Source organism: Miniopterus schreibersii (assembly GCF_964146895.1).
Source record: "Miniopterus schreibersii genome assembly, chromosome: 2".
Classification (NCBI taxonomy): Eukaryota; Metazoa; Chordata; class Mammalia; order Chiroptera; family Miniopteridae; genus Miniopterus; species Miniopterus schreibersii.
This window is the reverse complement of record NC_138102.1, coordinates 120,733,169-120,747,673: the sequence shown is the minus strand read 5'-3', so window position 1 is coordinate 120,747,673 and position 14,505 is coordinate 120,733,169. Positions and strand designations below refer to the sequence as shown.

The 14,505-nt window shown below is 38.2% G+C and overlaps 1 pseudogene across 1 annotated transcript; it reads right to left on the bottom strand.

Moving 5' to 3' along the window:
- Nucleotides 1-2,202: 2,202 nt before the first annotated feature.
- Nucleotides 2,203-2,985, bottom strand: LOC308552518 (cleavage and polyadenylation specificity factor subunit 5 pseudogene; annotated as a pseudogene). Its single transcript has one exon. The product of its transcript is annotated as a cleavage and polyadenylation specificity factor subunit 5 pseudogene (transcript).
- Between the last annotated feature and the right edge of the window lie 11,520 nt (nt 2,986-14,505).

Here is a 14,505-nt window from a genome sequence, read left to right as displayed (position 1 = left end):
AGGAGTGAATCATAAAATAATTTATTTGCTCAAGGTGTTATTAACTTTAGAAATTGCTGGTCTTCTGGGATGACCCACTTTTCAAAGCTATTTTCAGAACAATTATGACTATGATCACTAAATACTTAAGTACACAAGAAAGATTTCATAGACAAGGATAAGGGAAGTTGTTAACAAGTCTGTAGAGGGAAATTTAATAAATCCAAGAACATAGGTTACGAAAGCAGCCATTGAGAAGAATGGGACCAGTGACAGAGAAGAGAAAGGGGTTTCAGGAGCAGAGGTGAGGTACCACCCTGGCAAAAGCAAAAATGGTCTGAGACGATGCTTGAGAGGGCTGAACAGGTTTAACAGGAGAAATCTGGAAAACAAATTTAAGTGCTCATTTAGAAGTTTCAACCTCTGCACATTATGCTTTCTGTTGTTCCAGAATTATGTTAATAATTGAATATTTTTGCCCAGCCGGGCGTGGCTCAGCGGTTGAGCGTCAAACCAGGATCCAGACGATCGGGGTTCAATTCCGGGCCGGGCACATGCCTGGGTTGCAGGCTCGGGGGCCTGCAGGAGGCAGCCGATCAATGACTCTCTCATCATTGATGTTTCTATCTCTCTGTCCCTCCTCTCCTTTCCTCTCTATGAAATCAATAAAGATATATTTTAAAAAAATAAAAATAAAAATTGAATATTTTTAAATCATTGACTAGAGGTATATTTTCACACTGCCAGTTATAAAAACCTGGTAAGAAAATGTGAGGCAAATGTAGCGCATTTCCAAACTCATTAGTATATCGGGCAATATTAAGTTTTATATGTAAGTTACGAACTGACAAATTGAAGTTATTTCCTGCTTTAAAGAAAAAATCTGAATGCTCTTGGAATACCCTCAGATTTTTCCAGTTAAACAGTTCAGACTGGATGTCGAAGACAGGTAGGAACAAAATAGGCTTTGAAGGAAAAGTACGGGACGCCTTTCATTGCCGACGTCTTGGAGTGACATGAAGTAGGATGGGCCTCGAGGGGGACACTGTTCAGATCCTGGCTTCATTGCTTCTGTATTCCCTGAGTGCACGACTTCAGTCTCTTCCTCTGTAAACTGGGAATTATTCTGCCTATTATAGTCATTGTGAGGATTCAATCATATAAATATATTGTGTGTAAGGTGCTTATGAATGCTTGGCACTCAGTAGGTGATCAAGAAATGTTCGTTTCTTTTTTCTTTGAGACTAAACATACCAGACAATAATAGTAAAGCCATGGGCAAAGCATTCAAAGTTCTTTCCCATGGTCTTTGGGTTTCACTGGCAGCACAGACCTGCACCAGCAAAGAAGTCATGAGCTGTTTTTAATAAGTTTCACATAAAAGTCCTATGCCCTAAGAATCTATTATTACACATAATTATAACAAGTGGATTTTGTGTCTAGGAAATCTATATTTTTAAATCTAATCATTACAAGATAGTGAAACTTGCTCATTCTATTTTAACTTGACGTCGCTAATTCCTTAGTTTAGAGCCAATATAGAACTTTGTAAAGAATAAGGGAATAATAAGTACAGAGGCTATAAAAAGAGCCCTTCTATTTTTAGAATCAGTATCCACCAAATGTGAAATGGTGATGTCTAATGAGATTTAAGTACCAAGATTTGAGAAAATAACTCTTGCTTCTATTAACATTCGCAAAGATGTATAAATGAATACAGATTATGATTTTTAAGGATTTTATTTGACTCACTACCTCTTCCAACGTTACCGTCCAAAACCGATAACATAAACATTCTATAATCGATTAAATGTCACTATTGAGATGTAATGTCTATATTAGGGATCCTCAACAACTGTTGAACACTCACCCATTCTCATATTAATAAGTTGTGCTTATAGACATGTCCATTCTTTTTCTAAAGGAATTTTACAAGTTTAATGGGAAATTATAAAAATACAAATAGAAAGAAGTCCATTTTCTTTAATGTACAAAAACATATGAGTAGAAAAAAAGCAAATTAAACATTATCACATTTGCTTACACCACCATCTCGTCCTTCATATCAACTTTACTATGCAAACAACAGAAAGCAGGTGGCAATTTAGGGGCTGGGAAAGAGATTAAAGAAAACCAAAAAACCCGTTTCTACCATGTTGATTCTATACTGTGCAGAGCTCTGCTCACAGAGACGGCTTCTTTGACTTCTCCACTTGTGGGAATTCACTTGTGTATAAAATGGAACCTGCTCAAAAGCTGAGGGAGACTAGAAATGCCGGGTCGTACCCTGGTGCCTTGTCACACAATTCAAACAGTGGTGCAGCTACCAGCTTGTAATTTTTAGGGACTGCAAACAGGGCTTTTCTCTTGAACCAAAACCAGCTTCTTACGTTCCTTCAGTTTTGAAATATGTGCAGAAATATATGGATACTGAGAGGGTTCAAAATTTGGTCTCCACCAGTTAGTTGGCAAGGCAGTCATCAATGACCCTGCCTTGCAGGACTCCATCCTGACCACCCAGTATCTCTGTCATTAAGGGTTTTAGTCCTTGAACTTCACCTTCTCCTGGGTTAAGTTCACCACCAGGAAGCCTGAAGAAAGTTGTTCCCAGCTGTAGCAGCAACACAAGGGTAGCCGGTGCCCATGTGCAATCAGAGCCCCTTCTACAGTCCTCCCATCCCAATTTTATCAAATTCCTCCCCCACGCCTTGAAATCTGGCTCCCACAGAGCTGCCCTTCTCCCAGGGGCTCTTTCGTACCCCAAGTGTAATTGGTAAGAGGATACAAGGTGATGGTGCGCCCCAAGGTGAGGGGCTTGGTCTGCTGGATGTGCTTGGTGCCGAACTGGCCGACCACCCCGCCCCCGCCCCCTCCGCTGCCAGTGGGTCTGCTAGTGACTGAGGGCATCACGTGCCGGTGAGCAAAGGGCGAGAGGCAGGGAGACTGTCCCGTGCTGGCAGTGGTCATCTGTGTCCCACTCAGCAGCCATTCATGGACATAATCCATTCTTAACTCAGTGGTTTACTGATGAACTGAGCAAAAGGAAAAAAATGGTTGGCATATTGATAAAGGGCCAATTCAGCCCTTTTATTAAAAATCTGGCAACATTTAAAGCAAAATTATAATGGAAATTTTAACTAAACTTTTAAAACTTTGACTAACAATTATATGTAAGAAATAGTCCGTAAGTATGCCTAGTTATATAGTTTGCCATTCGAAATCTTATTTAATATTTTCCTTATTAAGCCACTCAGTGTATTTTGTCTCTTTATTTTTGCCAACTAGATCATTTTAAAAATTAAACCCCTCAATATTGTTCTTTGTTTTTTTAAAATTTATATTATTCTCTTTATTTGCATCTAATATTATTCTACTTAGTTATTCAATCACTTAATCATTCACTCAGTTTCAGGAGGGGGGGTGTCTCACACTATAAGGATTTGGATTTGCCTCTGTACCTTAAGTATAAATCTAGCCAAGGCAGCAGGAGAAACACTTAGAAGTGCATTTGTTTCTTTTTTCTTTTTTAAAAGTATATCTGTATTGATTTCAGAGAGGAAGGGAGAGGGAGAGAGAGATAGAAACATCAATGATGAGAGGGTCATGGACCGGCTGCCTCCTGCACGCCCCCTGCTGCGGATCGAGCCCGCAACCCAGGCATGTGCCCTGACCCAGAATGGAACCGAGATCTCCTGGACCCCAGGTGGGTGCTCAACCGCTGAGCCACACCGGCCGGGCTAGAGGTGCATTTTTGTAACTATTCTGAGCAGTCATTGGAACTTGCCTTTAGCATAGTCTTGCACGCCTCTCTCTTCCTATCTCGGGGGAAGAGGTATAGAAGTGAGTGTAAAAGCTTCCGAATGTTGCTCCAACGCCCCAGACCCAGGTGTAAAGGAAAGAGGACACGTGTAGGGGTGAGCTCCACAGCGACAACCACGGGCATGTACAAGGTGACGCCGAGGCGTGAGGATGGAGGGGGCCTTTTCACAGCTGGGATGTAAGTTCACTAGCAATCATTCCCCTCCACTCTTTTTTTTTCAGTCCTCACCTGAGGATTTTCCCCCATTGCTTTTCAGAGAGACTGGGAGGGAGAGAAAAACATGGATGTGAGAGGAACACGTTGATTGGTTGCCTCCCGCACGATCGAGCCTGCCACAGAGGTACGTGCCCTGGGCCAGAATCGAACCTGGGACCCTCAGTCTGTGGCCCATGCTTTAACCCCTGAGACAACCCGGCCAGGGCCCCTCCTCTCTTGCTCTTCCTTCATTTATGCCTCTGTGACATCCTGGCCTGCTTGCCCAAGAATTCTCTGGCCTGACAAGGAGAGGCAGACTAACAGGCTACAAAGTCAAGTTCAACTCTGCAATTCTATGATGTTCACTAAATCTTTTTATTAATTTTGATGAATGACAGCGTACTTCATTAAACATAGATATTACTATAATATTTTTGTTAGATTCAATGAGTATCTTTTTTTTCTGTTACTGAACTAGTTTTACCTCCTAAGTATCATACGTATTTTTCATGCTTAAAATAGGCTCTAAAATGGATTCAATTTGTAATAAGTGTAAAGGGAAGAAATGACTCATTTCAGGGCCTTAGACAAAAATAAGACGTGCTGCTGGCCTGGTCTGACAGGAGGAACTGATGAAATTCATGGCCTTTTATAACTCCTATGGCAGAGGCAGAAAGTGGGCCAGGGGAGCCCAAAGAAAACCAGGCTTCGCAAAAGGGGCCCTATTTTAGCCATCTTGACAGCTATGGAGAAAACAAGGTAGCTCATGGGCAAAAGCATGGAAAATCTGAGGCCTGTGTGAGAGTGCAAATATGTTAGTGCGGATGGAGCACAGAGGGGGCCCTCAGGACAACGAGGCTCTGGTCGGCAGTAAACAGTCTTAGGAACAAAGCCTCTGGTCTGTTGACCACTGAAACAGAGTTTCAGTCAAATTAAAGATAACATTGAGGCTTCCGTTGTGTTTCAGCTTCAGACCCAGAAAAGCAGGATGACCCCACTGTCCGTATCCTTTTGAAGGCAGGCAGAACACCATGGCTGACATGAGGACCATATGCAGTGATCGCCAACCCCTCCTGGCCCCAACCACTTCATAGAGACCGAGATCCTAATCCCTGAGTCACCATGACTAATGACTTCCCCCTATATAATCCACCCCCTAAAAGCCATGGTCTGCTTTAAAAACCTCCCCAAATTTCATCACTCTACAAATAAGTGTTTTCCTTTTCCCAGGATCCCTTTCTGATTTGCATCCAAAGGCATACATTTTAGTTGTGTATGTGTTTTTATTCATTAGTTTGTGTAATATTAAGCTGGAAATTTTAAATAAAATATTCATCGTTCTCTATGGTAGATTTATTCTTCTACTACATGAGGTAATTCAACAGGTTTAAAACCCAGGCCTTTGGCAATGAGTTGACAATAATTACCCTTGTATAATGGTGGAGTTTCCTGTTTCTTTACACTTCTCCACCCTTGCAAAACCATCCTGCTCCCACCAAACAGCTGACCCAAAGATGACTCATGATCTTCACACAGACACACCTTTAACTTTAATTAATACACTTCCTACATGTGAAATGCCTCTTATTCCATTCAAACTCCTTCCATTAAAAAAATGTTTAATTAAAAAAAAAAATGCCAGATTACAGAAGATCTAATACACTTCCTACTGGGATGCTTCTCAATCCATACAAATTCTATCCATTAAAAAAAGTTTTATTTAAAAAATATCACATTATAGAAAACTTGGAAAATAGAAGAAAAAATATTACCTGTAAAACTACTGCCTAATAAAAAATGCTATATTTTGGTCCATTTGGTCTAGCCTTTTTTAAAGCTAGTTTTTTAAATTGTGGAAGTATGACTCAGGGAGGGTCCCTTTCTCTAAATCTACTCAGCTTGGGAGTTTGTGAGCTGTACATGCTTGTACACTCGGATGAGATTTACTACTCTGCCTCTAGACCAGTTTTGGATTTCTGGGTAAAAAAAAAAATCCTGTAATTCATAGAATATAATGAACATCTTGCTGCAGTTTTCAACTGCTTTCATATGTGAACAAGCTTACTTATGTCAGGTAAAAATGAAATTTCTACTTATCCTAAGTTCAACCCAGAATTGAAAGCATATTAAAGCACTTTATATCCAACACATATAGTCTAAGAATCTTATGTTGATATGCTCTCAATTCTTCCCTTCCTTGCTTTGTGCTATTGTTGTAATATACTTTACTTTTACATATTATAAACCCTCAATATATTGGTTCTATTTTTTATTTAGTCAATTATTTTAAGAGCTATTAATATTTTTAAAAGTCCCTTATATTTACTTACAGTTTAAGTGCTTCGTTGAATCTTCATTTCTTTGTGGAGATCCAAATTACTGTCTGATATCCTGTTCCTTCTCTCTCAAGACCTTCCTTTAAACTTTTTTTTTGTAGTGTGCATCTGCTACTGAATTTCCCCCCTTATTGTCTGAAAAAGTACATTTTCTTCATTTTTTAAAAGATAGTTTTGCTGTGCATAGAAATAGGAGCCATCAGTTCCTTTTTCTTTTAGCACTTTAAAGATGTTGCTCCACTGTTAGTCAGTTTGCATAGTTTCTGAGGAGTCTATTAGTCTCATCTTTGTTCAGCATATGATGTATTTTTCCCCCTTTGATTGCTTACAAGAATTTATCTTTGGTTTTCAGCACTGTTAATATACTTTATCTAGTTTTTTTTAAAAATCCATTTTGGGATTCTCTTGAGCTTTTTGCAACTGTGGTTTGATGTTTCATCATTTTTGGAAAATTCTCAACCACTATCTCTTCAAACATGTCTCCTGTTTCATTTTAACTCTCTTCTTCTGAGATTCAAATTACACATATTAGACTGTATGATACTAACCCACAGTTCTTGCATCTTGTTTTTTTTTTTCTGTTTGAGCTTTAGTTTGGATAATCTGTATCTTCAACTTCACTCTTTTCTCGGCTGTGCCAAATCTGATGTGTCTTTAGAAGGCATTCTTTTATATCTGCTACTATGTCTTTTTTTTAATTTTTTTATTCTACCTCTTCCTTTTGACTCTTAATGGCTTCTGTTTCTGCTGAATTTCCTTGTTCATTCATGTTCCCCACCTTGTCTACTGTAGGCTAACACGTTACTCATAATGATTTTAAATTATTACAAATAAAGGTTTTCTGGTTATTGTTTTTTAAAATGAGATATATTTCATAATGATTTTAGATTTTTTATTGGATAGTTCCCATATACATCTCATCTCTACATCTGGTTCTGTTGATTGCTTCGTCTCTTGACAATGAGTTTTAAAAAATGTGTTTATAAAAATTTTCCCATCTTATACTTATTTCTTGCTGCATATGTGTAGAACAGTAGAGACTAAGGTAAATAGTATATATTACTGGAATTGATACTCTTCTCCTCCTAGGCTTGTAGAGAGTAGAGTCAATATAGTTAGGAATTGAACTGGGTTTGTCTTTTATTGTTGCTATTTACTTTCTATATACCACTGGTTTTAGACTTACCTTGTGGTTAGGGTGGGAAATGGTTTATCAGAGACTTGTTCTCAACATTGTTTCTCCCTTAAAGACTTCTCTATTAGTGCTTCAGAGAGGGTCTCCATGCTCTTGACTCATCCCCAACCATACATTTCTATTGCTTCTTCCTTACTACTTGTTATTTGGTTTGCTTGGGTATGGAATGGGCAGAGGCCAGAAGAGCCTTCTATGGCCCTGCTTTTGCCTCAGATTTAGCTAAACCCTGTATCTCTGGTCTCAGGGATTAAGTTTTCTCGGTGATCCTGTATCTCACTCAGAGGCAGGAGTCCTCTAATGGACTGGGACTTCACTTGTAACTTGAAAACCGGTGAATAATAAATTCCCCATCTTATAATATAACCTTATCTCCCCCCAAACAAAAATATCTTGTTGGGTTCCTTTTGTAGAGATCCATTAATGGTGATGTTCCTACTCTTTTGAGGTGAATCTGCTCCATTTCAGATTAATTCATCTGATTATGAACCTTCCCAATCCAATTCATTTTCAAGAATAAAACCTTCCCTAGTATTTTTTCAGATTGAGTGGAGCCAGCAGTACAACCCTGACACAGCTAGTTTTGCACACACACTGCTGATCATTCTTTTCCCTCTCCACTAATACAGTTTTTGAGGAAAAAAATATATAGATGTTTATATATAAATGTTTATGCTCCACTTCAGCCCAGGTCATCTAGATTTAAAACCTATAGGCCAGTGGTTCTCCAATTTTATCTTGCATCATAATCCGTTAGAGGGCTTACTGAAAAGGACGGCCAGGTTCCATTTTCAGTTTCTGATTCAGTAGGTCTGGGGTGGGGCCCAAGAATTTGCGTTTCTAGCACATTCCCAGATGATATTGTGATTGTTGGTCCTAGGATGGCAGTTTGAAAATTTGTATGAATGAACTGGTTAAGTTCATCTTCCCTTAATCCAAGGGAGTTTAGCTATAGTAAGTGCAGCCTTGCTATATTTATCCACTTAAGCCACACGATGCAAATGGATGAATTTAGATATAGTAGAGCCCCTACAGCATGCTATGCAGTATTTTTAATACATTGCATGAAATGCAGGCAGCTTGGGCCTCAAAGGTAAGAAGGCAGTTGTGCTGATTTTTTCTTTTTAAAAAAAAATATATATCTATTGATTTCAGAGAGAGGAAAGGAGAGGGAGAGAGAAACATCAATGATGAGAGTCACTGATCGGCTGCCTCCTGCACACCCCCGACTGGGGATTGAGTCTGCAACCCGGGTATGTGCCCTGACTGGGAATCGAACCCCGATCGCCTGGATCCTAGGTCGACACTCGACTGCTGAGCCATGCCCGGACGAACTGTGCTAACTTTCTTGATTTAAGCTTGCAAGACATGTAGATTTTTTAGGACACTTGCTTTCCCATACCTGTAGTTTTAGACTTTTTGGCTCTCTAGCAAGCAGAGAAAAGGCGATGCTAAGGAATTGGCTATCATCCCCCCCACGATGAAGTGTAAGGGATGGTTGTCGAGTTGTGTGTCTCATACAAATAAAAAGCCTTTTGCTTTGATTTTATTTCCTGGTAAACTGGATTTGACTTGTCTGCATGTGTCCTTTCCCCCAGCCAGGGTATATGTGGGATGATGGGACACATGATCTTTTATTTTTAAACTATCACTGGTGTTACTCAAGGTTTGACCTCTATATTATCTTTTTAAGTTAATGTAGGATACTGTACCTACATTTTAGGTTATCACAAGGGATTTTATTTTTGATTCTCTATTTCTATTCAGGAGATGAACTGATGTTAGCATGCAGTAGGTCTCAAAACACGGCCCTTGGATCAGCAGTATCGGCATCACCTGGGAACCTGATAGAAATGCAAAGTTAATGGGCCCACCCCAGTACCTAAATACTGAATTAGGAATAGGAGTGGGGCCCAACTATGTCTACACAAGCTCTTCAGGTGATTCAAGTTTAAGAACTGCTGTTGTAGAGGAATGATTAAGCTAACCATTCCTGGGACATTGGTAGGACCAGAAAAAATGGTGAATACTGAACACTTGGATTATAGTACTCTGATCCCTCTACATTATGACATTTATAGAAGCACATCTTATATCCCAGAATTTGCTTTTTAAAGCAGCTTCTGAACAGAAATACTACAAAAAAAGTTGAGACAAATGAAGGCAATGTTTATTACATGTATAGATCAATGGTAAAATCAATGAGAAAAATTCTTTCCTGGGAATTGATCTAAAATATTTTTGTCTAGTGAACTGATGTGCTTCTTTTATATAGTAATGATGTTTCTAATAGTCCATTTTTCCATTTTTAACTTGGTTGTCAGTCTTTGCAAATGTTTTTTATTTGATTAAATGTTTCCCCTTAGGAAACTTAGCCTAGGTTTCCTAGTACAGTTATTCTCTCCAATTTATAATCTTAATTCTTCTCTCTTATAAAAATAATTTTACAGTTTAGCCCTGGCTGGTGTGGCTCAGTTGGTTGGGCGTCATCCTGTGCACCGAGGAGTTGCTGGTTTGATTCCAGGTCAGTGCACATACCCACGTGGTGAACTCCATCCCCAGCAGCGGGTGTGCAGGAGGCAAAAGATCGATGTTTTGCTCTTACATGGCTGTTTCTCTCTCCCCCTCTCCCTTCTTCTCTAAAAATCAATAAAAAAATCTTCATAAAAATATTTTAGTTTATAGATAAAAGTAGTCAAGTTCTTGAATGAACAAGTCCGTCACTTCCAAGAAAGTCTAATGCACGTATGTGGCCAATACATGTCTAAACTAAATCCCTCATCTAGCTCCCTGTTGCCTCTGACCTCTCCCACTCCTCTTCTTGCTCACTTGGCTACAACCACATCAGCCTTACTGTTTGTCAAATACTTGAGAACATGTGCACCTCAAGGCCTTTGCTTTTGCTGCTCCCTCTGCTTGAAATTCTCTTTTCCCAGGTGTCTGCATAGTTTTTGCCTTCCCCTTCTTCCAGTTTTGGCTTCAATGTTACTTTCTCAGTGAGGCCTTCTCTGACTAGCTCTCAACTAATTCCTGAAATCGCTTATATCTTCTAAAATAGGGTAACTGCTTATTTTCAGTCTTTCCCCTATTTAAATGTAACCTCCACAAGGCAGGGATTTTATTTTTGACTGGTTTGCTTCTGGTTTTACCTTCACCTCATAAGCAAGTGTCGGGCATGTACGTCCTAACAATAACTTATTGAATCACACAGACAAGTCTGCAGGAATCAGAATGTTTATATTAATAGCTTAAAAAAATTTCTTAAAAATCTAGATGCCTGTAAAGATTTGTTCCTCCACAAAATGTACATATCACAATTTAATTGTTCAGATTTACTCTTTCCTTTTAAAAACATTCAGTAAACACCTACTATGTGTCAGGCATTGTCCTAACTGCTGAGAACAGAGATGAAAAAGAACTTTTCTAGGAGCTTATAGTAAAGTAAAATAAAATAAACAGCTTAAAAAAAAATTAAAACCAGAAAACCAGGCTATGTATAGAGTCTGATACACAGAAAATACTAAAATTCAGCCATCTTCTCCCCTGGTTTTCCTTACTACTGGTCACAGTAAAGCGAGTAGACATGAGAGGTGCAGCCAACATTGGAGTAAGAATGAGATGGGCTGGACTTTAATTTCAGACAACGTAATAGATGAGATTATAAAACTCTTATGCAGGAGATTATTATGTAACAAGGTTAGTGTGACATGAGGCTGATAAACAGCCCAGACGATCTCAGGATATTTTGAGAAGTATTATGTAAACTGGAATAGCATCCAAATTAGTGATAATCCTAATTTACAACTATAAATCTTAATGGAAACAAGGAATATTGAGCAATTAACAATAAGTACTTTCTATGGCAAATGCACTTGTGTCACACGAATAAACTCAGCCACTCTCCCCTATTTCTCCCTCTTTGCTAACAGCAACTGGGGTCCACAAGTGGATTAGATTCACACAAGTAGTGTTCCGGGTCCCATTAGATGTGACATGGTTAAAAGGTGTAATTTTTCCTTCTTTTCAACGATTAAAGAGATCTTTTCGAAACCTACCTCATATATTTTTCCCTTACTGATCCCAGAGTTAAAAAATTAGGTATTTATGGTAACTGTAAATTATTCCAAAAATTTGCTTTAATATATTCTAAGAAGAAACAATATTATTAAATTTATTTTTATTACTCCTCACCCGAGGATGTTTTTATTGATTTTTTAGAGAGAGAGGAAGGGAGAAACATCGATGTGAGAGAGAGACATTGATCGGTTGCCTCTCACACTCACCCTGACAGCGGATTGAACCGCAACCTGGGTATGTGCCCTGCCCGGGAATTAATGAGACCTTTCTGTGCACTGGACCATGCTCCAAACACTGAGTCACACCCACCAGGGCAATACTATTAAATTTTTTAATACCACAAGATAGTTTGGAATTACCAGTTATCAACTGGTGAAGCTGATTTACAGCTAATTCTGACTGAATCCAAAGCTCTTTCTACTGTGTCAAGTGTTTAAAAATCAGTACCCCATTGGTTTTGCAAAGGTGCTCTACGGACCCTGCAAGTTTGATTCAAACTGTTTGCTAAAATGCTCTTAAAGGTTATAAAAACAATACACTTAGACACATACACAACTGTAAAACATTGGAGAGCACTAATGGTCTACTTTATCCTGCCAAATTATTTCATTTTTGCGTGGAGCTTTTCCTGCCCTGTATTTGTTCCTGATTTTCTTTAGGCCAGAACACATAACTAGTACAGTACCAGAGCACCAGTTTAGCACATTTATTATAAAAGCAAGTGCAGATAAGATGCACCTGCTCAGCAATATGGTCCTAAAAACCATGTAGTAACAAGTGAGGGAGTCAAGCTGTCTTACAGAGGCCTATTTTGAGTACTCTCTTTTGGGGTGTGGTCATATCTACGAGTAATGTAAATACACACATCTGTTTTATACATTGGTATTCCACACTTTTTCAATGGAGAAAAATCTGCTAATACCACAGCACTAATAATGTTGCCTATCCTATTTGGGAATAAAAAAGGTTTTTGGGAATTAAGCTCTGATCAACTTAAAAAATCTGTTTTTTAAGAATGTGTAAGTTCTTTTGCATGCATCAGTCTTTTCAAACTTATGATGGTGTAGTGGGCATAGTTAGAATTTGTACCAGGGAATCAACTAGCTGCTCGGCCATAAAGCATTCATTTTTAAGTCCCGTTACAGGGCATGTGGTTTAGTAACAGTAGGTTCTAACTGGATATGGGGGTGAGGATGTGGGATTAGAGAAAAAATGTGGAAGAAAAAAAAAATAAACACATTTCTCAAAGATAATCATGTATTTTAAGCCGAAAATATAGACTCATAGGTAACTTAAGCAATTTCATGCAAATAAACCATCAAACTGATTGATACAGTGGGAAAAGTCCTGGATTAAGAGTCGGCAATAAATAATCACTACCACCACTAAACTGGGTTAAGAACTCTACTCTGTACAAGGCTTAGAATGTTGAACAGTTAATAATCATAAGTCTTAGCTTTCTCATGTATAAAATGGAGATAGACTTTATTTACCCAATCTGCTAAGGATCAAATGAGGTAGCCTATTAAAATGGACAGGACAAACTATAGACCCTACAGCTGTAGCTGTATATTATTCAGGGGAGAATCTACTGATATTGTTCATTTCTTCAAACTTTCCCCTTCTTTCTCTTCAGACTTTAAAAATGAAAGTCTGGTAAATTTTTGTGACCTAGATGTTTACTGGAATTTAAGCAGTAAAAAGCTCAAATAGCTTAGCTCAAAAAAGCTTACGTCTAATAAACTTCAGAAAACTTGTAATAAAATTACAATAATATAGAATTATTTAAGTTACCTGATGTTAGAATCTTAAGCTTCTGACCCCTATGTTTTTATTTTGAATTTATTACTTTGTAATGCAATATGACGCTCTCTATACCACTTGCCTAAGAGAAAGAGTACTCTGTTGTTTACATAGCACTTAGCTCAAAAGAACCTTTCCAAAATGAAAGTTGAGAAATGTATTTAGTCATTTATATATAGAATAAAATAGGAAAATAAATATTTCATTCTATATCCAATCCTTTTGGACAACAGCTCTCATATGCAATTATCCCTGTTGAACATGCACACTCAAGACACAGAGACCACACACATATAGCATAAAACACAGAACATCACAGAAAAGACTGCTTATCAGTCAGCTTTCATCTTTGCAACCAAAGATTTTCATTAGCAAGACATGGCTAATGGATAGTTAATAACTGTTAATGGAGTTTGCTTTGTATTCTGCTCATAATGACAAAGTGAAGGACAACCTACAAGGTTATTATGTCCCATGGGAAATACTTGGTCCTAGTTTGAAGAAAATTTGGCACTCCAGATATTTTCTTCTTACAACAGACTCAGAGTGCTGACACTGGGAATCATGACTGTTTCAAATTAGCCAGGAAAGACTAAGTGATAATAAATCTTCAAGCAGGAGAATAAAGTAGCCTAATGGATTAATAAATATCTACTTTACTTTTTATATTACTACTCTCCTAAATAGTTCTATAGCTGCTTTTCATTTGGTTTTGAAGTATTTGCATGTGAAATTCTCCTTTTTCTGAAGGACAAACAACAACAGTAAAATCTATCATTCTGTGAGCTTGCACAGGGAAAGTACTGGGAACCAGAAAGAAGAGAATCCAATTCTTGTATTAATTTAAACACAGGCTTATGACAAATCCTCTACCAAAGTTCCCAACTGGAAGTGTCTCTTATCTAGTTACATGAGTAGATTGGGGTTGAACAAATCTAGGTTGGAAAATGATCTAATATTTTGCATCTTAATGGAATATTATCTTTATATGTATTGTCAAGCCCATGTCTGCAACTAAGGAAAAGCACAGGTTTAATTCAGAAACCATGAAACATTTATGTAAATAAAAACTCGTGCTACAAAGCTACTATCTTGAAACTCAC